Genomic DNA, 25,272 nt, shown 5'->3' on the forward strand with positions numbered 1-25,272 from the left:
TTGCTTGAACCCGGAAGGTAGAGGTTGCAGTGAGCTGAGATGGTGCCACTGCACTCCAGCCTGGGCAACACAGCAAGACTCTGTCTCAACAACAACAACAACAACAAAAAGACTGAGGCTCAGGGAGAGGCTGGAGAGGTGTTTGTTGTGAATTTGAACTTCAAGGAAATCAGAGGGCTCAGCCCATTTGAGATGAGAGCTTGTTCTGCCTGGGGTGGAACAGGAAGGTGGAAGGCAGAAGGGGCCGGTGAAAGACAAACAGGTTTGTGCTCTTTCTTATCCAGCACCCAACCCAGTTCTTTCTCCCGGTGACCGCTGGACCCACACGGCCCCTGCAGCTAAGCCCCTCTCCTAGGGCTGATTGCATTTTTCAAAACAACTCGGGCCTGTGTCCTTCTTTCCTCCAAATAAGCAAGTGAGAGTCAAGCTGCCTGCAGCCTTAGCTTCCCGGTAGTTCTCCAAGGAGGGGCCCGTTTTGCCCCCCGGGTGATTGCGGGGAGGCTGTGCCGGCTGCCAGGACCCAGGTGCAGGGAGGAGCCGATCCATCTGGGACCATCCAGGCTGAAGTGTGGCTGGACCGACGCTAGAAGGCGCTGTTGAACAGGCTCCCAGGGCCTGAGCAGAGACCCCGCCCCTCTCAGGTGCCTCCACGTCTCCACCTATAAGCTACCAGGGCCTGAGCAGAGACCCCGCCCCTCTCAGGTGCCTCCGCGTCTCCACCTATAAGCTACCAGGGCCTGAGCAGAGACCCCGCCCCTCTCAGGTGCCTCCGCGTCTCCACCTATAAGCTACCAGGGCCTGAGCAGAGACCCCGCCCCTCTCAGGTGCCTCCGCGTCTCCACCTATAAGCTAGGGCTGCTTTGTCCACTGTGGTCACAACCAGCCACACGTGGCTACTGAGCACATAAACCGTCGCCAGTCTGAACTCATATATGTGCCCTTAGTGTAAAATACACGCTGGATTTTGACGACTTCATATGAAAAAAAATAACATAAAATATCTCATTAATACTTTTTCTTGATTACATGTGAAATGGTAAATGATACCATTTGGGATCTAATGGTTTAAATCAAACAAGTTTTTAATTTCATCTTTTTTACTTTTCAGTGCGGCTATAGAAAAAGTTACAATCACATGGTATGTGTCTCCCACTATATTTCCCGTGGGCAGTGCTGGGTAGAAGTAGCATTCACTGAGTGATACCAGGGACCCTGGATCTGGGGCTACCAAACAGGGACTCTTCAAGCTCATTAGCACCCTGTGGTATCCTTTATTTATTCACTCCTTAGTGCCCTTGAATGAAAGATCATGGTGTTTGTATTTCATAATTACCTGTGAGTCCCACACGGTTCTCTTTTCAGCAGGGAGGGCTAGCCTGAGAACGCTGCCAGAGGCCAGCTGCAATGAGGACCCCAGGTCTGACCCCAGCTAAGGAATGAGGCTGGTGGGGAGGGGCTGCAGAAGGAAAAGTTTCCTCCTTCTCTTTGGAGCTGGAACAGCCAACCCTGCTGAGTCAGATCTGGGGAAAGAGGAGGTTAGTAACACCTCTAGAGTGACAGTTCCAGGGTGTGCCTGCACCTAAACCCAATCCACTGACCTAGAGCTCATTTCTGGAGGCCTTCCTGAAAGCTGTTGCATCACGGCATTTTGCCCACTGGACGGGCTCCAGGCCAATGACCTGTTGTTGTTGAGAAATCCAACCGAAACCTTCCTGACTTCTTACCCATCCCCAGCCTCTTAAACTCCCCACAACTCCCCAAAGCCTTACAAGAAAAACATAACATATGAGAAGAGAGAGAGAGACCCAGCAGGGCATACAAATCCCCTTCCTCTACCAATCCCTCCTTCTTTTCCACCCTCTCAAGGCTGAAATGCCCTAAATGAAGCTGGCGAGAAGGAAGAGGTGGAGAAAGGAAAAGGGAAATCCCCAAGAACTGTACTTTCTCTTGCAGAACCTGCTACTGTGACAGGAAGAGGAATGTGTGGGTGGCTGTCCCTGCACACCTTGTGCCTCTGCAGATATGAGTTCACCCGTGTGGCATGCTCGCCTCAGCCACCCTGCCAACCCCTACTCATCCAACCAAAGCCCAACGCAAAGGTCACTCCTCAGGCATGCCTTTCCCAGCTCCTACAACTGCTCTTCCTTTGAATTCTAACAGCATTTTTCTAGTATGAACTCAGCTTCGAACGCATCACTTATTTGTCTTTTTCCTTTATTAGACTGGGAGCTCCTGGAGGAAGGAGAATCCTTCATTTGTCCCAGTCGGAGAAGCTGCTCAGCGTGTTCCAGCCTCAGGGCCTTCGCACCTGCAGTTCCCTCCACCTGTCTGCTCTTCTTTCCTCTCAGTGTCTGCAAGGCTCACTCCCGCCAAGTTCATGTCCTTGCTCAACAGTCGTGGGGAAACCTCCTCCAAGGACCTACCTCAAAGAGCATCTACCCTCACCCTCTGGTCCCTCACCCTGACCCCTTTCCCGGCATTTCCTGCCACCTGGCACAATATTTACAAAATCTCTTGACTGTCTGCCTCCTTTTGTTCACCACTGTACCCCCACAGGGCCCAAAACAGGGCCTGGCACACAATTCAGTCAATAAACATGTTTGAATGAATGGTTGTGTATTCCAAGGGCCTAGCACAGTGCCTGAGCAGATGAACAAAGGAATGAGTGAGTGGTTCTTTTTCTAGGATCCCTCTTATTCTAACATTCTGTAACTCTTCCAGTTTTAGGAATCGCTGGAGGAAGGTCAAGGGTTAGGATGGTCAAGTGCTCTCCTGCTCAGATTTGAAGCTCCAAGAAGGCACATTCAGACTTGGTATTCTGGAAATCTCCGTTTTCTGGCACGGAAACAGCTGCAGCAGAGTAGAGTTTTGGGGGCATGCCAGACTTGGGGGTGTCCATTCATCAAACTGGTGCCAATCTCCTTCCCAGGTGAACACATCCCAGCTATATGGTCCTCAGCCAGTGGGGTGGGGGACAGGATGGGGGACTTCCTGCTACTCTCCAGCGAGATCATTCCTGGGACCAGTGCGGCGTCATCATAGAGCCAACATCACTCCAGCTTGAGTCTTTGGAGAGGAGCTCTTTGAGCTGCCTCCCCAGCAGAGAAAGGGAGGTGAGTGAAACAGACATACATGAGCCTCTGGGGAGAGAACAGGGAGACGGGAAAGGGAAACGCCCAAGAGAATGCTCCCCTTCTGTCCGGAACCCTAACCCAGCAGGAAAAGGAAGCTCGAAGGCAGGACCAAAACGAGACCATAGACTTTCTGAAAGCAACCCCCGACCCATGTACGTCTGTCCCTGTGACAGTTCCGTGTTTCTACAGAGGTGGAGGGTGCCGGATGCCAGGCGGGGAGCAGAGCCATGCAGCACCCGTGCCAGGGCCAGGCTAGAGCGAGCCCAGTGGAAATCTGGGTGTGGAGTCCTGGCCACAGAGCCTGAGACTTCCTCTGCCCCCACCCAGGATCTCGCTTTGAAGGCGAATTTGGGGCTTTCAGTGACAGACCCCAGAAACACCAGGCTGAAGTGAGAGTGGAGTCTCTGGACTGGTTCCTTCACCCACAGCTCAGTGGTTCCCGAGTCCTGTTCCATGCTGGGTGTAGTCACATGTGGATGGACGAGACACAGAGACCCTTCCTGGGGCTCCTTGAAGTGACCCCCCACACACGCCCATGAAACAGCAGTGATAGCCACGAAGAGACTTACGCGGGCCCAGGAGCTTGGGCGCAGAGCACAGAGGTCAGCTGGGATGGGACAGAGCTGAGGGCTGAGCCAAGGCTTAAAGGTTCCAGGAGTTCTCCAGGTGGGACAGACAAAGGGAACAATGTGTGCCAGGGCATGGGGGCAGCGAGCACTGGGTCCTGTGGCACTCAAGCCCCGCACGATGAGGAATCCCCACACGCCACAAAGGACTCTTTGAGTTTCAGTAATGCTGGAAGGAATGACTAAAGGAATTAGCGCGGAGCATGACTGTAGGAGAACGCACGTTGATGACAGCAAGGAGGGGTGAAGGGGAGAAACAGTAGAGGCTCAGTGTGCCCACCTCCCCACTACCCGGTAATGCTCCATAGAACACCGAGAATAATTCTATTACTATTCAGTCACACAACAAAAACTCAAAAGTTGAAACAACCATGTGAATCACCCAACTTCCCATTTGCAGGGACTTGGCGCATACCGCAAGCTGACTGCTCTTTGGGAGAAAATGTAAGAGGGCACAGCAGGCTGGAGATACTGAGGCTTTAGACGCCCCTTCATCAGTCCCTCTAGATGTGACCCCTCATGCAGTCAGCCAGAGCTGGCAGGGCACTGCTCCCTGCCCGAGGCCCCCACCCTGGCTTGGCTGTGCTGATGACGCCTGGTGATTTGGCATGCCAGCCCCCAGGCATCTTGGAGCGTATTCTTCCTGGCTCTTTGTGCCAGCTGCAGAATGACTCAAGCGCTGACCCATGCCTGGGGGGAAGATCTACGCATCAGATGGCAGAATTCTGTCTGCAAATTCCACCCTGATGTTCCAGGCCAAGAAGTGAGCAACAGCCCTTCCCCAGGGAACCGTGTCTCACCCTAGCGGGAGCAAAACTGAGACTACGGGGCCAACTCTGCTGTCGAGTGCCTTAGCCTGCCCTGCCAGCAGCCAGCACCCAGCACGCCCTGGAGGGGCCATGGAGGGACAGGCAGCTCTTCCAGGGTCCTGGAGCCATGCCCTGGAGTCAGGCAAGGCTGGGCTAGAGTTGCCAGTGTCAACGCTCCAGACCCAGCCTGTTTGCTCCTCTGTAAAATGGAACCAGAATGCCAGCTTTGGGGGCCTGCAGTCAGGATGGGGGTGTATATATGAGGGGTGCTGCTGGGAGTAGCCCGCAGACCCAGGGGCCCCGCTGCGGGCTCTGCCCAGCCTGCCCCGTCTCCAGCCGTATGGTCCTGGCTCTCTCAACTTCTCTGGGCCTCATTTTCCTTGACTGTAAAATGGGAATAAGGGTCCCTGCCTGCAGGTTCTACTGAGTAGTTGTGAGGATAAAAGGAAATGGAATCTGTAAAAGGAGTGCCAGTTGGAAAGCACCAGTCAGATGCCTGGGGTATTGGCACAGCTTTATAAGAAAGGCGGCGATCTTGGGAGCCGATTCCTGACACTGAGCACAGCCCGGTGGGAGGTGGGGGCTGCAGCCTGGGCTCGGTGGAATCTCTGCACCGCCTGGCGAGCCCTTCTCGCTCGGCGCACCCGAGCAGCGGCATTAAAACCTGGTCCTGAGGCCCAGCTGGGCAGAGAGCCTGGGATCACAGTGGCCTAGACACATCCAGCTGGGGCAGGGTGAGTGAAATTCCAACTCCTGTTCTTCAAAGAGAAAATAAAGAAAAAGGACAGAAGAAGCCCAGTCATGCCACAGCAGGGCAGAGCCCACTCGGTCCAAGATGCAAGACCCGCCGACCCTGGGACAGCAAAGGGGCCCGGGATCTGGGGGCTGCTCAGCGCCTGCGGGGCGTGGGAGTGAGGCTGGGGCTGCCTCAGGGCATGAGGTCCCTTCTCTCGTCTCCGGGGAGTCTGTGGTCGCTGACTGCTTTGGGTCTGTTTAAAAGGGAAAGCAGCATCCCGCTGACCAGCATAGGCCAGACTTTCTGCAGGATTTTGCAGACAATGTAGGAGATGGTCCCAGACTTACCCACAGCACTGGGGCTGATACCTGAGCTCAGCAGGGCTGGGAAAACACTCACCCAGCAAAGACGGGGTGAGGGGCATTCCAGGAGGAATCCACAGTGTGCTGGGGGGCAAAAGGGCATGGCTGGAGAAGGGCTGGGGAGGAAGCCTGAGTCTGGCTGAGGTGAGAGCTCCTTCCAGTCCCAGACTTCATCCTGGGGTGCTTTCAAAGTATATAGGTGTCAATGACTCGCAGGCCCAAACTTTTGGGGAGACCACCACCAGTAAGTAACTTGTCCCTGCTACAAACCTCTGGGCTGGTAACCTCTCCATGTACCTTCATGGGTAATGAATGGACAAATGATAGAGAACATTAAGGAGCAGTGTATAGAGCAATAAAGAACAAACAGAATATGGAACAAATGGGTAGATTAACAAATGCAGAGTATGGGGAGGAGAGGCAGCCGGGAGAAGGAAGAGAAAAATACCATCGAAACCTAGGAATTCAGACCAATTACTTGAATGGTAGTTCAAATTTGTAAAGTCCGAGTCAAAAACATCCTGAAAAATTGCCTCTGAATTCTTGATCAGGTAAGGACTGGAAAGAGTGGGTGTTTGTAATGAACAGATAAGAACTCTTTGTTGGCCGGACTCGGTGGCTCATGCCTGTAATACCAGCACTTTGGGAGGCCGAGGCAGGTGGATCACCTGACGTCAGGAGTTCAAGACCAGCCTGGCCAACATGGTGAAACCCCGTCACTACTAAAAATACAAAAATTAGCTGGGCATGATGGCAGGCACCTGTAATCCAGCTACTTGGGAGGCTGAGGCAGGAGATTCACTTGAACCCGGGAGGCGGAGGTTGCAGCGAGACAAGATCACGCCACTGCACGCCAGCCTGGGTGACAGAGCAAGACTCTGTCACACACACACACACACGAACTCTTTTTTTATGAGGGCATCATTTTCAACTGCAGAATGGAGCTGGAGGCCTGGGTGACAGTGGCTATGTCACACACCCTGACAGCTCTCACACACCCTCATCAGGGTCCAATATGCGTTTGGACAATGTGGCCCCTGAGGTACGAGCTAGCTCTAAAAAACATCCTTGAGAAAAACATTTAAAAATAAAGAAAAATAAATAAGTAAATAGAAAACTTCTTTGAGTCTATCCCCAGAGGAGGCTTCCAAAGCACCTGAGGAGCTGCTCACTGAGCCAGGACTGATGTCCCTCTCCCCAGGACCTTGTTCAGCAGACCCAGCTGCCTAGCTCTTGTCTTAGCAGATGGTAAAAAGCTACATTTCTGCCAGGTCCCTGCTTGAGAAATGACTAAACTCTGAGCTCATGAGCCCCAAAGGAACTATTTCCAAATTTTGAATTCACATGTCCCAAATGAATGGGGTTTGGCCACATTGTAATATATCTCGGGTGGAAACCATTTGTAAGAAATACCATTGTAAATGTTAGACTGAAGAGGTGTTTGTGAGACGCGCGTCCTCCCTGGGGTTTTGCGCAGGCTGCATGGCTCTGTCTGCAGGGCAAGGTCCGCCCTGTGCTGTGCTGCCCACGGCTGAGCTCAAGGTGGGAGGGCTCCCGGGTGCCTGCCTGGTGTCCACACCAGCACACCCGTCAAAAACTTTTTCTTTAATTCTTTTTTAAATTTGGAAGGGAACCTCCAGTGAATCATCACATGTATTATTTGATTCATGTTTAATATCTCTGGGAAGCAATAAAAACAATAAGTCATTCTTAATAAAATGGCCTCAGCCCGGCTGAAACGCTAGGCACAGGAATGGTGATGTTCCAGCTGCCCTCAGTGGCCCCAGCAGCTACAGTCTGGAGTTAACTGTTGGCAAGTGACTTATCCATGATCACCCAGGCCTCTGACTCATAGAGAGTGTGTTTATAATCAGGAGTGGGGGCAGCTCATAAAAGCCACTTTTTGCCATCTTTAGTCTTTAAATCACAGCACCAGAGGCCACAGATTCTGCAGGGAGAGTTGTGGCAACGCACCCACCCATACACACAAAGTGTAATCAACACGCAGTCACGGAACACCCCTTACGTGCAGGCCACAGTGCTAAGTGCTGGGAAGACACCGAAGTGTAAAACGCCCTCAGAGCGCTTCCAGTCTGGTCAGGAAAGCAAGACAGGGACTCCTTCTTTCTTTCTCCTACCAAGGTTCAGTTCCTGGCCGGGTGCGGTGGCTCATGCCTGTAATCCCAGCACTTTGGGAGGCCGAGGCGGGCGGATTACCTGAGGTCAGGAGTTCAAGACCAGCCTGGCCAACATGGTGAAACCCCGTCTCTACTCAAAATACAAAAATTAGCCGAGCGTAGTGGTGCGCGCCTGTAATCCCAGCTACTCGGGAGGCTGAGGCAGAGAATCGCTTGAACCCAGGAGGCGGAGCTTGCAGTGAGCCGAGATCGCGCCACTGCACTCTAGCCTGGGCGATAGAGCGAGACTGTCTCAAAAAGCAAAAACAACAACAACAGCAAAAGGTTCAGTTTCTGCTCTGAGCCTGGCGCCAGGCTTGGGTGCTGGATGGCAGAGGGAGACAGCATTCCAACATGGACCAGCAGCCTCAAGCCTCCAGCTTCCCAGCTGGGCCCCAGTTCTCTCCTGACCCTTTTCCCAAGGACAGAGAGCTGGGTTCCATTTACCCAGGGTGTGGCTAGGAATAATCCCATAACCAATTATTAGCATAGCGCCTAGAACACAGGAAGTACACAGTAATTGTTTGACGAGAGGCAGGAAGGAAGTCTAGGAGGGAGAGAGAAGGTCCGGCTGATCTAGGCGCTCCTTCCAGACAACTTCCAAATCCTCTGCAGATCCGGCCTTGGAACAGTGGATCTTCGGCCACCGGGGCACTATCTGTGCACCCTCCGAGAACCCCATCAGACACATTCTACCCAGATAGTCTCTAGCCTCAGCAAAAGAGCCAGTTTCCCGGAGACCCTCTAGGGGTCTAGGAATATCCAAAAGAACAGATATTTGCTAAACATCGTCTATGATCCCAGCGATTACTTCTAAGCTAAAAATTTGCACATGGGGTCTGAGAAGTCCAAGAATATTCCAGGGGGTAACAGAGAAAATGTGTAGTCTGGGCTGTCCCAGAAACACCAGGCCCTGTGCCTAGGGTGGTGCTGGATGCCTCGGGAAGGGGAGAAAAGATCACTGTGGACTCCACCTAGAGAGGCCGGTGACATGGGTGGGGAGGAGCCAGGCTGGCTCGGACCTGGCTTGGAGACCCGGGGCCAACAGGCAGCAAGGTCAGGGGAGTGTCCTTGTGCAGCCTCGGCTCTGGCTGCCTGTGTGGCTGAGCAGACTAACGGGCAGGTCAGCCGCCCTTCCTTCCACCTCCGCCTGGCATCTCCCAACCAGATGGGGAGCCTAGGCCGGTCTTGCTCATGTGGGATCTGAACGCAGCCCTTCACGCACAGCCCGACATGGAGCAGATGCTCCGGAGATGCTGTCGCTGGGATTCCCCGCCAGGCACCTGGCTGTCCTGCAGATGGACCAGGACAATGTCCCCAGCCCTCCACTGATTCCAGGGCAGATGAGAATGCCAAGTTGTGCCTGCCCGCAATGTGTGTGTGTGTGTGCACGTGTGTGTATGTGTGCATGTGGGTGTATACGTGTGTGCAGGCACGTGTCTGCCCACAATGCTTGTCAGACAGGATCTGCCCTCCGTGGCTGAGGGCTGGAGGGGACGACCACAGGAAGTGATGCTGCCAAGTCATCCCAAGTCACCCTAAATATAACCCTCAATGTACAACACAGGAGGATTGTCCCTTCCCCGCTGCCTTGCCTCATGACCAGTGTCCGCCCAGGAGGGCACTTCCAGAAAGGCCGCTCAGATGGCTGAGATGCCTGCCTGGGATCCACAGCCTGGCCAGCACCAGAGGGGAGGCAAGTCTGGGGTCCTGCTCTTCTGGCCCCAAATCTCCATGGCCCTGTTCATCTAACTTCTTCCAGAAGAATTGTTGGCTACACGAATCTCTATGAGCAACAATGATCCCTTAAGCCTGGGAGGAGGCATCCTTATTTAAGGGACACAGAGGGCTGCTGTACGGTGGGACTCTGGCTGTGCCGAGATGCTGTTCACGCCTGTCTTCCTCAGTGGTCAGGGTTGCCAGCGTCCTGCCCCTCAGGAGTGACCCACTCCGACCTGGCTGAGCCGCCTGCTCGCCCCCCTCCTTGCCACGGGTGCACGTCTGCCACAGGCCCTTTGCACCAGCTGCTCCTTAGCTAGACGCACGCCCGTCCCTGGCCTCCTGCAGGCCTTTGGTCAGGTCCCATCTCAGGAAGGCCTTCCCCAAGCACTGTCTCCAAAACCGACACTCATTCTTTATCCCCTTTCCAGCTTGATCCTTTCTCTCATTTCTGTTTTGTTGAGTTCACTGTCTGTCTCCCTTTGAGTGGAGCTCAAGGTCCTTGGGGCCAGGTTTACTCTGGTCCATTCTCCATCAGAAGCCCAGAGCCTGGAAGCTTGTCTGGCACAGGGTACGTGCTCCATGAACCCACCTCAAGGGAAGGAACGTGTGAGTGTCTGGGGACGTGGAGAGGGAGGCTGGTAGGGGAGGCTGGGACTCGAGCCTTAGTATGCAGGTGCTGCTTCTCCACTGCCAGGGGAGCGGCCTGCTGTACACGACCGAGGGCCAGGGACAGAGAGAAGCGGAAGGCCCTTCCACGGCCCATTACCTGACCCACAACATCCACGGCCAATGGTGTGAATGTGCTGGAAAGTGCCTTCTGATCCCAGAGTCCCTCAACTCGTGGTGGTGGTGGTGGTGGTGGTGGTGGTGGCAGCGGAAGTGGTGGTGGTGCAGAGATATTATTTGCTGTGCGTGCACTGAAACGCCCCAGGGGTCTGGGGATGGGAATGGACACCTCGGACCACCTCCTCTACCCTCTTCTGATCCCTTCGCCTGCTCCACCTTCTTGACACGGGTATCAGCCTCAGCACGACCGGCCGGGCCAGGCGCCTCCCCTGTGCACCTGTGCTGACAGTGGCCTCGGGCCAGGACACTTGTATGCAGGTGACATCCAGGTAACACGGACCCAGATGTTCCCCCATGTTCCAGCTCCAGTAAGTCTGGTGGATGGAGAATGAAGGAGTGGAAGTGGCCCTTTCACATGCAGTTGTGTCTATTTTCTGCTGAGAAAAATACTTTTTTCTCAGCTAACCACCCGCTAACTGGCACCCTGAGGCTGAGGCCCCAGCCTGGATGTCTCCTCCCAACCCAGCAGCCACTCTGGCAAGGAGAAAGCGGAAGGAGAAATCGCCTCCCTCAGGAAGAGGGAGGCAGGAAAACCCACCCCACCCACGGGATGCAGATCTGAGGGCGGGGCAGGGGACGGGCAGAGGGTGGGGAGCTCACTTTGCCCTGGAAACACCATGTGCATGCGTTGGCGCCCAGCGGGAAAGCAGCTACGCCCGGGGTCTGCCCTGGGCCCTGGGCCTGACCGGCTGCGGGACTCACATCTACCAGGGCCACAGATGGAACCTGCCACTGGTATCTGCCCTCCACCCCTCACACAGCCCAGAACCCCGTCACGAACACTGAAATTAAGACAGTGATGCTTTAACAGGTTTCGGGTCCAAATTTTAGCCTGGATGAGTATTCAAAGGTGGTTCCTTCTGAGTGGGAAGATGAAAATTATAAAGAGCATCTCCCGTGTCTAGGGCCAAGAAAATTCCAGACTTTTGGAAAGCGACTTTGTATGAGGACTTGGAGGACTTTAATCCTTATACAGGACCCTGCCAAACTCACCAGATGCAAGTCGGTGATGAGGGCTCTCAGGGGCTGGGCATGGCCAGATGGGGCTCTGTCCCCAAATGTCCCTCCCTCAGGTGTCCCCCCGGGAGCCTATGACAGCTGACCTTTGCCACATCCATGGCCCCAACTGATGCTCACAGTACGCAGGAGCAGGTGGGGCAGGGTGGTGAGTGACAAGAGTCACCATAATAGTCATGAGACCATGAGAGGGAAGGGGGAGAGAGAGGAGGAGCTGTGGGGCAGCCAGGTCCTGCCAGTCCAGATACCACGGGGACACTTCACTCCAGGTCTGATCTTGCATTGACCCCGAAGAGGGTGTTTTTATCAACCTTAATATGCACGAGATTGGAAGGGGCTGTGAAGAGGCACAGCCAGAATCACACACTCTCCAGCATCACATACCTGGTTGCTTGCTTACAAACAAAACCAAACCTTCAACGCTGGAAGAGCAACCCCACAGCACGGCTGGCAGGCTCTCCAGACCCGAGGGCAGCCCCGAGACATGGCCGGGCCTTCCTGTCTCGGGAGCTGGCAGGATGACCAGGGTCATAAGGAGCCCTCCCGAGCTCACGCAGTTAGCTCAGGCCGGGCCAGGAAGGATTCCGGATGGAAAAAGCCACTGAGACAGGCTCACACTTGGGGAGAGGCGACCAGTGGCCAGGCCAGGGTGGTGCATTCAAGCTGTAAGCACTTTGCCCTCCCTCAAGCCTTCCTCACACCCAGAGCGGGCAGGGGCCTGGGGTGCTGGAGGGTGGCAGATTCAGACAGACCCTGGGCCCGGCACGCCACGCTAACTGCTCTGAGGGGAGAGCCACAGGCCCAGCTACCAGCACAGACAGCTTATCTGGCGTGGGTGGGGGTCCCGAGGGCCAAGTGGCCCTGACCATGCACAGGAGCCTGGGAGAAGGAAGCTTCCAGGCACAGGGGCTGCAGGGGATAGAAGACAAAGAAACCCGGACACTAAGACGGTGCCCTCCTTGCCCTCACCCACACGTCCTTCTCAAAGTTCTGGGCCCCTCATTCCCCCCACAAATCCCCAAACAGAAGCACGGAAGGATCATGTGATTTACCCAGAAAGACCCGGCCAGCTTAAGGCGAGAGCTGAGATGGCTGTGGGGCCTGGAGGGGTGTTTCTCTGCATCTCTGAGCCGCAGTTTCCTGACCTGTCTAGGGGTGCTAGGTGGGCTGCCCCCGACGCCTAGTCTTCCCTGCTCTTTCTGCTGAGCTGGGTCCAGTCCCCACACATGGGCAGGACCCCACGGCACAGCAGGAGCCACCCACTTCCATCCTCAGTCCTCACCTGCCCCAAGCCAGTCGGCCTCTGGGAGTGACTTACCAGAGACCAGGCGGAGGCCGAGAGGGAGTGGGTCAGAACCTCCGGGGAGTGTTTCTGCGTCCTGACCGGGCCGCTAGACCATGCCCCTGGAAGAGAAGAGCGACAGGTCACGCGGGCTGTGACGACCCGGCCCGGAGCCCATGCCCCTCCCTCTGGTTGCTTCTGTGGTGCCTGCTGGGGGATCACAGTTTTTGCAAGTGCCATGAAATACAGAAACCCCTGGCTCCCGGCCTCCGGCCAGCCACCATGGGGAGGGACACATGCTCAAGGCCGCTGTACCCCAGTGGAGGGAAGCCCATGACAACGTTGACGGAAGCCCCAAGGTGAGATGCTGGCCACCCTTCGAGTGAGGTCGCCGGTTACTACAAAACTGGCATGGAAACTAAGCGTGGCCGGGACCTCTGTGGTCCACAAACTCAGGTTCGAATCCCAACAGCATTGTCACTGGGGCTATCACAGATGCACAGCCTCTGTCCTCACCCAGCACTCTGCACTCTGCACCCAGGGCTGTTACGAGGGTTCAGTGGAATCATGCACACCCAGGCCTGGCACCCATGGCTGTGCCCTGCCCCCTTCAGGGTCCCTCCAGCCTCCACGGTTTCTTGACTGGCATACCTGGGTTGGCCCCTCATCACTCGATCTCCTCCTTGAGGACCACATTGCCCCCAGCATGCCTCCTGGGCCCAGCGCAGGGCACACACTAGGTGCTCAGGAAAAGGTCAGGACACATCACCTGACATTCAGCCCGCAGCTCACAAAACCACCCAGAGACTGAGAAGGAAAATTTGCACTGCGGGTGTCTAGGTGCTCGGCCACTCCCACCCTCAACCCTCACCACCAGCTCTGACACAAGCATTTCAAGCGCCTTTCATGTAGCGTGAACTCGGGACAGGCCCGCCTCCCTCTTCTCTGCCTGCTCCCCAGGCATGGATTGGTGACTCCTTCTCCGTGAACCTGCAGCCTCTGGTACATACGTGTATTAACAGTGTTGAGGCCGACAGCTCCATACAACCAGGCTCCTTGCTAAAGGCTGTCTATGCATTTGTACTCATTATCCAATGTAATCCACACAGCAGCCCTGGGAGGCAGGCACAATCATCATCCCCATTTGACAGATGGAGAAAAATGGAGGCTTACAGGAGCTAAGTACCTGCAAGATCATGTGTCTTCCAAGGGGCCGAGCCAGGATGGAATCCTGACAGTCGCTTCACCTGACAGCCCGTTTCTCTTCCGCATCTACCGCACACTCCCTAATTACTTTCTCCCAACACAAGGTTCTCTCCCTCATAGCAATGATCCCGCTTTACAAACACCCACTAAACGAAGTGGCTTGTTCACCCTAGAACACCCAGCTTCAGCACAGTGCAGCGTGCCAGCAGGGCTCCCCTCGCTCCTGCATAATGGGGGTGCTGTACCTCTCCCCTCCTTCCACCCACCCACCAACCCACCCCACTGACTGTGAGCGCCACAAGGTTGGGAAATCGTCCGTTTCATGTCTGTGCATCCAGAGCCTGGACACAGCAGGTGCTCAACAAATAATGTTTGACAAATGAATGCCCCCAAGATGCATCACATGTGATTGGAAAGAGGGTGTATCTTGCTCAGAGTTAAATTTCTACTGTTTCCCAAATATAGAATTTTGTAGGCCAATTACGGTATGTAAACTCACTGCTAGAATTCAAGACCTGACAAAGTCATACATCCTCCCACCAGAAATTCTCACTGCAAGGTCTCTATGCTTTTAAGATAGCAGTGTGTGTGCATGTGTGTGTGTGTTTTAAAGATAGATTTTAGGCTGGACACCATTGTTCACGCCTGTAATCCCAGCACTCTGGGAAGCTGAGGCAGGTGGATTGCTTGACTCCAGGAGTTCGAGACCACCCTGGGCAACATGATGAAATGCCATCTCTACTAAAAATACAAAAAATTAGCCGTGCGTGGTGGTGCGTGCCTGTAGTCCCAGCTACCTGGGAGGCTGAGGTGGGAAGATCACCTGGGCCCGGAAGGCTGAGGTTGCAGTGAGCCGAGATCACACCACTGCACTCCAGCCTGGGTGACAGAGTGAAATGTTGTCTCAAAAAAATAAAATAAAATAAAAGATTTTATTTTTTAGGTCTTCCCAACAAAATTGAGCAGAAAGTTCCCACACACCCCTTGCACCACTCCCGGCCACAGCCTTCCCCACGATCCACATCCCCTGCCAGAGCGGGCCATTTGTTACAACTGAGGGACCTGCACTGACCATCATCACCCCCCAGGTCCACAGCTCACGTTAGGGTTCACTCTTGGCGTGGGCCACTCCGCAGGCTTTGACAAACGTGTACCGATGCGCACCCACCATTACGGCATCACATAGTGTGGGCTCACCACCCTAAAGCTCCTCTGTGCTCTCCGCCTTGCCCCATATTTTCTCATGGCGTTTTCAAATCGATGATCTCAGCCAATTTATCTCACAGCTCCGTGCGCACTGCTTTGACACTCCGAGAAATCAAGACCTGGACAGGGTCAAGGGCTCTCCATGAGGAGAAACCCAGCAATGGAGCCAGCAGCAGAATGTACCAGGTCCTCATTTCATCATCCCCTTCCTACTGGCCTGGCAGAGAGCTCATTCTCAACCGTTTATGGAGAAGGAAAGAGACTCCAGGACACCAGCCCAGGTGACACTTGGCTAAGTGGGGTGTGGGGCGCCCAAAACACACATCCCCAAACCCATGCTCTGTTCTTTTCAGCTGCTCTGGTTAATTAAAAGGTTTTTGTTTGTTTGTTTGTTTTTCAGGAGACAGGGTCTCACTCTGTCACCCAGGCTGGAGTGCAGTGGCACAATCAAAGCTCACTGCGGCCTCAACCTCCCAGGCTCAAGCAATCCTCCAGCCTCAGCCTCCCAAGTAAATGGGACTACAGGTGCACCCCAATCTCTTTTTTTTTTTTTTTTTTTTTTCATTTTTAGCAGAGATGAGATCTCACTACATTGCCCAGGCTGGTCTCAAATTCCTGGGCTCAAGCCATCTGCCTGCCTTGGCCTCCCCAAGTACTGGGATTACAGGTGTGAGCCACCACGCCCGGCCTAAAGGGGATTTTTAAGAGGCCATGGAATGCTGTGAGTAAGCACTCTCCTGGGGTAGGAGGGGCCTCTGCATGCCCCCAGCTGGAGCAGGTGAGCGCAAGCCTGCTGGCACACTCAGCAAGCACACCCAATCTCCACACTGAGGTCCCTCGCTATCTGGCTGCAAAGGCCCCACTGCTTCCAGCCTCCTGGGGGCAGCCCTGCCTGGCCAGCACTCTCAGTGACCAGCTCCACAGAGGCATCTTCCCTCTGTCCCACAACAGCCAGGCCAGCTGAAGGGGAAAATGCTGGGTGGTGGGAGGGTGCAGAGGAAGTGCTGGTTCCAGGTTGGCCTGTGTCTTGGGCACATCCTGTGACCTCTGCCATTTCCAGTTTCCCCATCTGTGACAAAATGGATGAGCTAGACTCCACAGAGGAGGCCCAGCCAGCTCTGACACCAGGCTTCCTAGCAGGAGGGGGTCTGCTGTTCCGGAGACCTTGAAGGCATTGGCACTCAGGCTGCTTGGGAACACTCCATTAACTCGAATTGCAAATTTTCTCCTGGCTCTATCTCTAAGCCACAGGGGCTCCCTGGCCACCAGCTTCCCAGTGACAGATAGAGAGTACAGTCATTGCTCGAGACAGAATCAAGTAGCAGAAGTCATTATGCAGAAATAATTATGTTGAGTTATGTCTGGTTGCTCCCGATTTCTGTCTGGCGATTGTCTTACAAATTGCCATGCCTCTTCCTCTAGAAAAGCAAAATGCAGAGGCCTGGGTGATTCATACAGACCTGCTGGGCACAGATCTACTGCTCCAAAGTCCTGCCAGCTGGCGCGTCACACCCTAGGGTAGGGTGCTCTGTGCTGCCCTTTGGCTGAGCGCTTGGGAGAGAGGAGGTTAGAAGATGAAAGCCCCGGGAGGGGACATCCGAACTCCCCAACTGGGAGTCTGAGCCCTTTACACACACACTTTTCCTGGGGCCCTTCCGATCCTACCTCCCCCAGCCCTTTGTTCATGTCAGGCCTTAGGCCCCTCTCCGAGTCTCCGGAGAACGGCAGAGGGAGGCGGCAAGGCCAGGGGCTGTATGGCTGGACTGTCTGGAATCAAAACCCAGCTGGACTGTTTCCTATTTCCTAACAGTGTGACCTTGACCTGTTGTCTCACCTCTCCCTGCTTCCACTCCCGCATTTGTAAAATGGAGATGGCAATAGTACTACCTAGCTCATCAAGTTTTTGTAAAGATTAAATGAGCTAATGCACAACAAATGCTTGGTACGTAAAAATAACCCAATAAACGTCATCTATGACTGAAAGAGCAGGGAGAGGCCTGCAAAATCTAAGCCAAGTAGAAAGACACGAACTACCAGAACTGTCTCAAGAAAGAGACAATTTGAAAGACTTATAACACGTGAAGAGATTCAGTTAGTAATCAAAACACTATCCACAAAGAAAAGTCCTGGCCAAATAGCTTCACTACTGAATTCTACAAATATTTAAGGAATACCAATTCTTGGCCAGGTGTGGTGGCTCGCACCTGTAATCCCAGCCCTAAGGGAGGCCAAGATGGGAGGATCACTTGAGCCCAGCACTGCGAGACCAGCCTGGGTAACATAGTGAGACCTCATCGCTACTAAATAAATAAACAAGCTAGGCATGGTGGTGCATGCATGTAGTCCCAGCTACTCCGGAGGCTGAGGCAGAAGGATCACTTGAGCCCAGGAGTTCAAGGCTGCAGTGAGCTATGGTCATGCCCCTGCACTCCCGCCCAAGGGACAGATCAAGACCATGTCTTAAAAAACAACATCGGCCTGGCGTAGTGGCTCATGCTTGTAATCCCAGCACTTTGGGAGGCCGAGGTGGGTGGATCACGAAGTCAGGAGTTCAAGACCAGCCTGGACAAGATGGTGAAATCCCGTCTCTACTAAAAATACAAAAAATTAGCCGGGTGTGGTGGCACGCGCCTGTAATCCCAGCTACTCTGGAGGCTGAGGCAGAGAACTGCTTAAACCTGGAGGGGCGGAGGTTGCAGTAAGCCGAGATCGCGCCGCTGCACTCCAGCCTGGGCAACAGAGCAAGACTCTGTCACAAAAACAACAACAAGACCCCAAAAACATAATGAAAGACGCCAGACACAAAAGGACAAAGTGGTATGATTCAATCTATATAAAATGTCCAGGACAGAGACAGAAAGTAGAGTCGTAGTTTCTTGGGGCTGGTGGAAGAGGGGATGGGGAAAGAGCGGTTAGCAGGTAAAGGGTACGGGTTTCCTTTTGGAGTGATGAAAGCACTCTAAAATTGACCATGGTGATAGTTGCACATACACGTAAATATACTAAAAATCACTGCATTGTATACTTTACATTGTATACTTTAAATGGGTAAATGGTAGGGTATGTGAATTACGTTTCCACAAAGCTGATTTAAAACAATAATAATAAAAAGGAATCTAAGTCAATATCCTCCTACTCGTATATGCCAGCAAACAGGAGAGCAAAGAGCAGAGTCACAAGAGCAAGGGGACAGAGTGTAGAGCTTCCAGGCCCTGCCAGCCAGGGGATGTAACAGGTCTTAGTGCTTGTCACCCCTTACAGAGGGGAAGGGATGGACAGGTACCAACTTAGCTGACCGCAAACCCCCCTGGCAGCCTCAAATCCAGGACTGGGCCCTCAGGAAGGTGCTGGAGCTGAGCTATAAAACTGCCTTGGAGAACTCCCCAGCAGGCCCTGCAAACCCAGGCCGAGTGCCCACCATGTGTGTTAGGTACAGGGACAGCGTCCCCACCTTTGAGAAGCCCATGGCCCAGTGGGGTGCATGCAGATGAGTGCTGGGCATCGGGTGGGCGGTCAGACATAAGCTCTTAAGATCTCTCTGCCTTCAAGAAGGTGATCCAGTCCACTGAAGGTGGTGCCAGACCCCAGGCCCTCAGGAATATTCATGTTCTCTAAGGAGTTTACACTGGAGGAACTCTCTGCCCAACTCCAGAAACAGCCCAGGCTGCCACCCTGGGCACTGCAGGTCACAGTGTAAGCAGGTTATGGTTCTGGGGCCGTTTCTGGGGTCAGTTCCTCCGTCTTGGCCCAGTCCCAGGCTGGGGGGTGGGGTGCGTTCAGTGCCCATTTCCCTCGCTGGCTGGTCTTTGGGAAAGGGTACTGGAAAAGCTTCTTCCTCTCAGTATCCAACCTCTTGCCCAGGCGCAAGCTTCACATGCTCACTGGGACCTGCAGAAAACCAGAAGTGGCCTCTCCTGCTTGCTCATAGCAGGCAGATGTGTGCTCAAGAGATGACAAATTATTTTAATATATTCTGAAATCCAACATAATTACAAGGCAAAGTCCCTTAGGGAGAAAAAATTATAATGGGGTCTGAAGTCAAAGATGGATGGTTTTGGATTATGACTATTTTGGAGGTGACTGGTTTTCAAATGACTAATTCCACTGTGGCCCCCAGGTGACAAGCACAGTTGCTCCAAGAATACTGTCACACAGACGTTTTGCACAATGACCTCTCTTCATAGAGGCATTTTCTTCCATTGTTCAATTCAAGAAACTGAGTTACAGAGGAGCCTACGTGTCCTGCAGAGACCACCAGGGTGGGCTGTGGTCTGAGACCAGACACGGAGCACACGGTGGAAGCCAAGATGTCCACATGAGACCATCCAGGTTGCAAGCTTCACACAGGTGAAGGTCTGGAAAGACCACCCAACACCTGAGCCGCAAGTGGTCATGACTAGTGCCCAGCACCAAACCCCTGGTTCCTGGGGCACCAGGCACTGGCTGGCAGGGATCCCTGACTTCCCGAGAATGTGCAATGTCTTACTGTAGCTCCTGCTGCCACTCCCACTACCAGGGCATTTGAGCTCTTGTCATGTAATAAAAGGAATCTACTGTCTATGACCACTTTGAAAAACTGGCATATTTACTAAAGGTGACCACACACATGCCCCGTGAAGCAGCAGTTCATCTCCGTCATGTATGTCCAACAGAAAGAAGGACACATGTCCACGAAAAAGCATGTGCAGGAACACTCAGAGCTGCACAGTTTGTCCCAGCCCCACCCTGGAAACTATCCAAACATCCATGTACATTCCACGGGCAGAGAAACTGGAGTATAGTTACAACAGAGCCCCATAAAGCAATCAGAATGAACCTCAGTGCCCCACACAACAGATGCATCTCACAACCGCAGTGTTCAGTGAAGTCAGACACGAAGGCTTACTCAACACTGTGTCTTCCTCCAGGCCGCTCTAACAAATTACCATAGACTGGGTGGCTTCAATAACAAACATTTACCTCTTACAGTTCTGGGGGCTGGAAGTCCAAGCTCAAGGTGCCAGCACAGTTGAGTTCTGGGGAGGGCTCTCTTCTTGGTGTAAAGATGGCTCCTGATCTTGCAGGGCAGGTGAGCCCCCAAATTGGGACTTAGCCCAGGAGGATTCTTGGCTTCACCCAGGAAAGAATTCAAGGGTGAGCCGGTGGTGGTAGCAATTTTACTGAAGCAGCTGTGCACAGTGGCAGCAGAGGGACTGTTCCTTGCGGGGCAGGGCTACCCCACAGGCAGTGTGCCCAGAGCAGCAGCTCACAGGCAGCATTGCAATCAGATTTATTGCCACTTTTAATTACATGCAAATTAGGGGGTGGATTATGCAGAAATTTCTAGGAAAAGGGTGTTAATTTCCAGGTCGTCAGATGATTGCCATGGAAAGGAGCAGTAACTTCCAGGTATTACCATGGCAGTGGTCAACTGACATGCTCTTAGGGAAAGCTGTTTCTATCCTGGCCCTGTTTTATCTAGTCCTCAATTTGGTCTGGTGTCTGAGTCCTGCCTCTGGAGTCAAGTCCCGCCTCCTATGTCACCTTCTCATTATATACTTGCCTGGTAGACAGCAGAGGCAGGTCTGGCTCGCATCCTCTTCCTATAAGGGCACTAATGACCAAATTACCTCCCAAAGACCCCGCCTCCTAATAACATCCTACTCAGAGTGAGGGTCTCAGCACAGGAATCTGGGGGCACACACACGATGGGTCCACAGTACACACCAAGATGCTGCAGCGACCTGGACTCTTAAACACCGACGAGGCACTCACAGCTGCTGCTGGTGACAAAGACGGGGCTTCCCGGTAAGAGACGAGGTCAGCAGGGAGTGGGGCTTGGGGGCTGGGGATGGAGTTTATATTTTATTTTAAGCACAATTGTTGTAGGAAAACTTTGAAAACCAGAGAGCGCTACAAAAATACCAGGCACCAGGGAGAGAAATCGCAGGAGTCCCTGGACCTGGGGACAGCAGAGGCAGAAGGTAGACCGTGAGACCTGCAGTCTTCTCCCAGTGACGGGGGTGGGGTGGGGACAGGTCACCTCGAAACACGCTGTGTTGTCTTGAGACTGAAACTTGTTTGTTCACTCATGACCTTCCTAGGCAGGAAGGAAAATAAAACAGCTCACTGCTCACTAACAGAATTCTGGAACCTCCCGAGCCCAGTCACTGCCACCCTCACCATGGATCCCAGATGCCACTGACCTTCTCAGGCAGTGCCTGAGGCACTGAGGCACCTCCTGTTCTGGAAGGAGGAAGATAAAACAAACCTTTGCCAACGTCAGAACAGTGAGGCAGTCATAGGGGAAATGCCGAGGGCCCCGGGGAGGCAGGGAACAATAAATCCGCTCCCAATCCAGTACTTTCTATTTGGGGAGCCTCCTGCCCTCAGACACGCCGACTGTCTGCTGTCTGTCTCGGCCAGACAACGAGCCTCTGACCTTCTCAGGAGACCTCAGAACCCTAGGCCAGAAGCTTCCAATTGTCCTCTGGGGGCTGAGGGTCCCATGGGGGGCCTGCAAGTGCAGGGAAGAAAAAGCATCCAGGCCTCCCTCCACCCCTGCACAGCCATTCACCTGCCGAACACACAGACCTCCACTGGTGATTTCACTGGCAAGAAAAACGTTCAACTGCAAAGAAGGAGAGAAAGAAAGAAAGGAAGGAAGGAAGGAAGGAAAGAAAGAAGCAAGGAAGGAAGGAAAGAAAGAAAGGAAGGAAGGAAGGAAGGAAAGAAAGAAGCAAGGAAGGAAGGAAAGAAAGAAAGAGAGAGAGAGAAAGAAAGAAAGAAAAAAGAAAGAAAGAAAGAAAAAAGAAACATCCATCTTGTCCAACCCTTCCATTGTGCGGTTGAGCAAACAGGCCCTGAGAAGAAGGGTCTTCCCTGCGCTCACAGGTCCAGGTATGGCCAGCTAACACTCTAGGTGCTGTCATCTGCTGGGCAGAGATGCAAAGATTCAGGCATCGGAATAAGTGTCCCTTGCAGGTGTTCAGATCACAAGTCACCTTTCACCTGTTGGTCACTGTCACATGAGTCGGGGCCACAAGCCTCTCTGAGTACCACTGTTAAACTTTCTAAAGTTGTGTTCATAATGATACCGGAAGAGCAAGATGAAGGACCAACAGGAATGTAGTTTGGAACCAGGGTCAGTATCGCCTGCTTACCAGCATGGGGCCACCCTGTCCCTGGTGAGGTGGTCCCTGTGCCCACCTGGATGGCTCAGAAACAGCAGGTACCCAGAGCACCAGGAACGCTGTGGGGGTGAGAGGGTGGGGGAATACACCAAGCGCTTCTCCACGTGGACGTGCCCCACAGCAGCTACAGCCAGCCTCCAATGCGTCACCGCATGGCCCTGGGCCAGTCACCCCTCCTCCAGGACAGCTTCCTCCACGGTACCGTGGGCATCCCACCACTCCTCCATGCCCTTCCTGAGGAGGCCGTGAGGCTGGCACAAGGAGGTGGATTCACACGGGACTACTCTTTGGACTCATGGTCCTTAACGCAGAAGGCTCAATGTGGCACTTATGGGTCCCCTCAGGAGCCCTTGATGGCCACATCCTGTTCCACCTGCTCCTCATGGGTGCGAGACAGGTACAGACCATCCCCCCATCTGCAGATGAGAAACAGGCTCCGAGCCACTTGCCCCGGGCGACACAGCCACCAGCACTGTGCCAGGAACCACACTTGGGCCCACCTGGCCTGCAAGCCCCGCTTCTCCCACTGGCCACTCCCCGGGCACTGTCCCTGCCTCATGTGGAGGCCAGAGACCAAACCTCACCCAGAAAGCAATAAGGGAGTGAGGAAAGCAGCCCCAATGAGCCATTGCAGTGAAATTAAGCAATGCCGTGCAAGGCGGTGCAGAGGGTGGGTAGGGCCTGAGGTGGGTCCGTGGAGAGGTGGAAGGGGTCCAGGCAGCGGGGCTGGCGGGAGGTGCTCCAGCTGGCCATCTGAAGCGTGGTCTCCTCCACCAAGCTCCAATGCCCCTGCCACTGATGACAACCTCCTGCAGCTCCCCCAGCCTGCAGACCTTTGTGGTTTGGCATTCAAAGCCCCTGACACCCACCTGAGGCCTCAATCTCACCCAGTGAGCAGATTAAAGATGCCAAAAATTTGAGACTCTCCCACACTGCCATCTCACACACTCCCACCCCCTCCCAGGGCCCTGGGCCACCTGGGAGGGCTTACCTGTAACCTGGCGGGGGGTCTTTCTCTCCACATCAAAGCCCCTGCCCAGCATCTGCAGCCAGGCAGACTCTCAATAAACATGTAAATGATTCCACAGACCCACTCAGTGCTGAAACAACAACAACCAAAGAATAAACATTAAATGAATGAGTCAGTGAGTAGGCAGCCCAGAGCAAGGAGCCACGCAAGAGAGGCCAGGGAAGAAGGACCAAGCCCATTCACGGAGGGCTTTGAATACTGAATTCAGGCTGCATTTGGCAACAGGGAGCCATGGTGGGCTCTTGAGCAACGGACCCAGAGGATCAACACGGTGGCCCGCGCAGGATGGAAGGCACATGTCGAAACTGACATCAGGGAGGCCCTGAGGAGGTGAGGGAGCAACCTAGGCTGGGGTGTGGCTGGCCCACGTGAAAGTCCAAGATGTTCAAGAGCGACTGTGACGTTATGTGGCTCAGCTTGTCACACGCAAGTCCTGCTGTGTTATCGACATTAATATTCTAATTGCCAGACAGCCGTAAAACCCAAGGCCAGCACATGCTCAGTGGCCAGAGGCTTCCCAAACAGGCAGAGCAGGAAGAAAACCCCCAGAGAGGAGAGGCTCCGGACACCCCCGACACGAGGCCGACAAATCAGCAGCCTGGAACCAGGCGTCCAGGGCAGTGGGAGATTAAGCCAAATTCTCCTGCTGAAACCACTTAATCAGGAGCCTACAGAATATGCGGGGGCTCGGCTGCAGTGACTATGATGAAGGAATAAGTCATCTGAAAACAGAAATAAATTATTCATTCCCCACAAATGAGCAGCCTCTGGGTTCCCACAGCAGCCGTCGCGCCACAAATATCCAAAAGGCTCGGCAAATCCTATTAGTGACACCACTCGGCCAAGCAGACACTGGATTCTGCCATCACCCATGCAGACAGCTCGCCGTGACCTCCTCTATAGCTTCTCATTCTGCATCCGCAAGTGAAATCAGCCCAGCACATTGGACGAAAAAATCACAGCCCAGCCCGGCCTCCGAGAGAAGCAGCAAGTGTCCGCACCCAAGGAACTTGGATCACCAAGCCTCCCTGCCAGGGAAGCAAGCCTGGAGCAGATGCTTGCTAGAATGCAGATTCCTGGGCCCTGCCCCACACAACCTTCAGGGGTTCAGCCCTGGGCACTGCATTCCCGACAAGTGACCGGGAGCTGAAGCCACCAGTAGGAAGCACTGGGGTCCTGGAGTCCCCCAGGGATGTAAGCACGGCAGGCCAGCCTCACACCACTGGGCGGCCTTAGGTCAGATTCTCAGCCTCTCCAGGCCCAGGGGCTGGGAGGGGCTGACGGGAAGACGGCAAGGACCACTGCACAGCGGCTCACGCACACGCACACTCAGCAGAGGCCACTCATGGTGGGGTCTTCCTGTCCCCTCTATCTTTTTTTTTCTTTTGAGATGGAGTCTTGCTCTATCCCCAGGCTGGCAAGATCTCGGCTCACTGCAACCTTTGCCTCCCGGGTTCAAGCGATTCTCCTGCCTCAACCTCCCAAGTAGCTGGGATTACAGGCATGTGCCACCACGTCCAGCTAATTTTTGTATTTTTAGTAGAGACAGGGTTTCACTGTGTTGGCCAGGATGGTCTCAATCTCTTGAACTCGTGATCCACCCACCTCAGCCTCCCAAAGTGTTGGGATTACAGGCATGAGCCACTGCGCCTGGCCTGTCGCCTCTATCTTTATTTTCACATCTTTGATTTCAGTCTGCTCAGCTCACTTCACAATCAGAAAGAGAAGTCTTGAGGCTTTCTTTAAAAGGGCCAGCCCCGGCTGCCACTGCACTGTTTGCTCTGCCTAGAATACTCCCTAACTCCCCAGTGAACTGCTCTTCCTTCAGACCCCAGCTCAGGGTCCCTCCCTAGGGAAGCCCCTGAAACTCCCGGCTGCTGGCTTTTATAGCACTGAGTACCTCCCCTTCATCCCACTCTGCCACCGAGATTCCACTTTTCTGGGATT

The 25,272-nt window shown here is 53.9% G+C and overlaps 1 protein-coding gene across 9 annotated transcripts in view; it reads right to left on the bottom strand.

The window, feature by feature from the left end:
• The window catches only part of HPCAL1 (hippocalcin like 1), a 124,887-nt gene that overhangs the window by 17,671 nt on the left and 81,944 nt on the right, over positions 1 to 25,272 (bottom strand). For 6 of the 9 annotated variants that reach the window (XM_054476317.2, XM_054476310.2, XM_054476319.2 and 3 more), the window contains exon 2: positions 12,748 to 12,833. The exons of 1 other annotated variant lie outside the window; for it this stretch is intronic. The gene's annotated coding sequence lies outside the window, so the exon portion shown is untranslated. Of the gene's footprint in view, positions 1 to 12,747; positions 12,834 to 20,082; positions 20,370 to 23,286; positions 23,391 to 25,272 lie in introns of those variants that run through there. 2 more of the 9 variants (XM_063648971.1, XM_063648972.1) reach the window with 2 other exon arrangements.

Source organism: Pongo pygmaeus, chromosome 12, assembly GCF_028885625.2.
Source record: "Pongo pygmaeus isolate AG05252 chromosome 12, NHGRI_mPonPyg2-v2.0_pri, whole genome shotgun sequence".
NCBI lineage: Eukaryota > Metazoa > Chordata > Mammalia > Primates > Hominidae > Pongo > Pongo pygmaeus.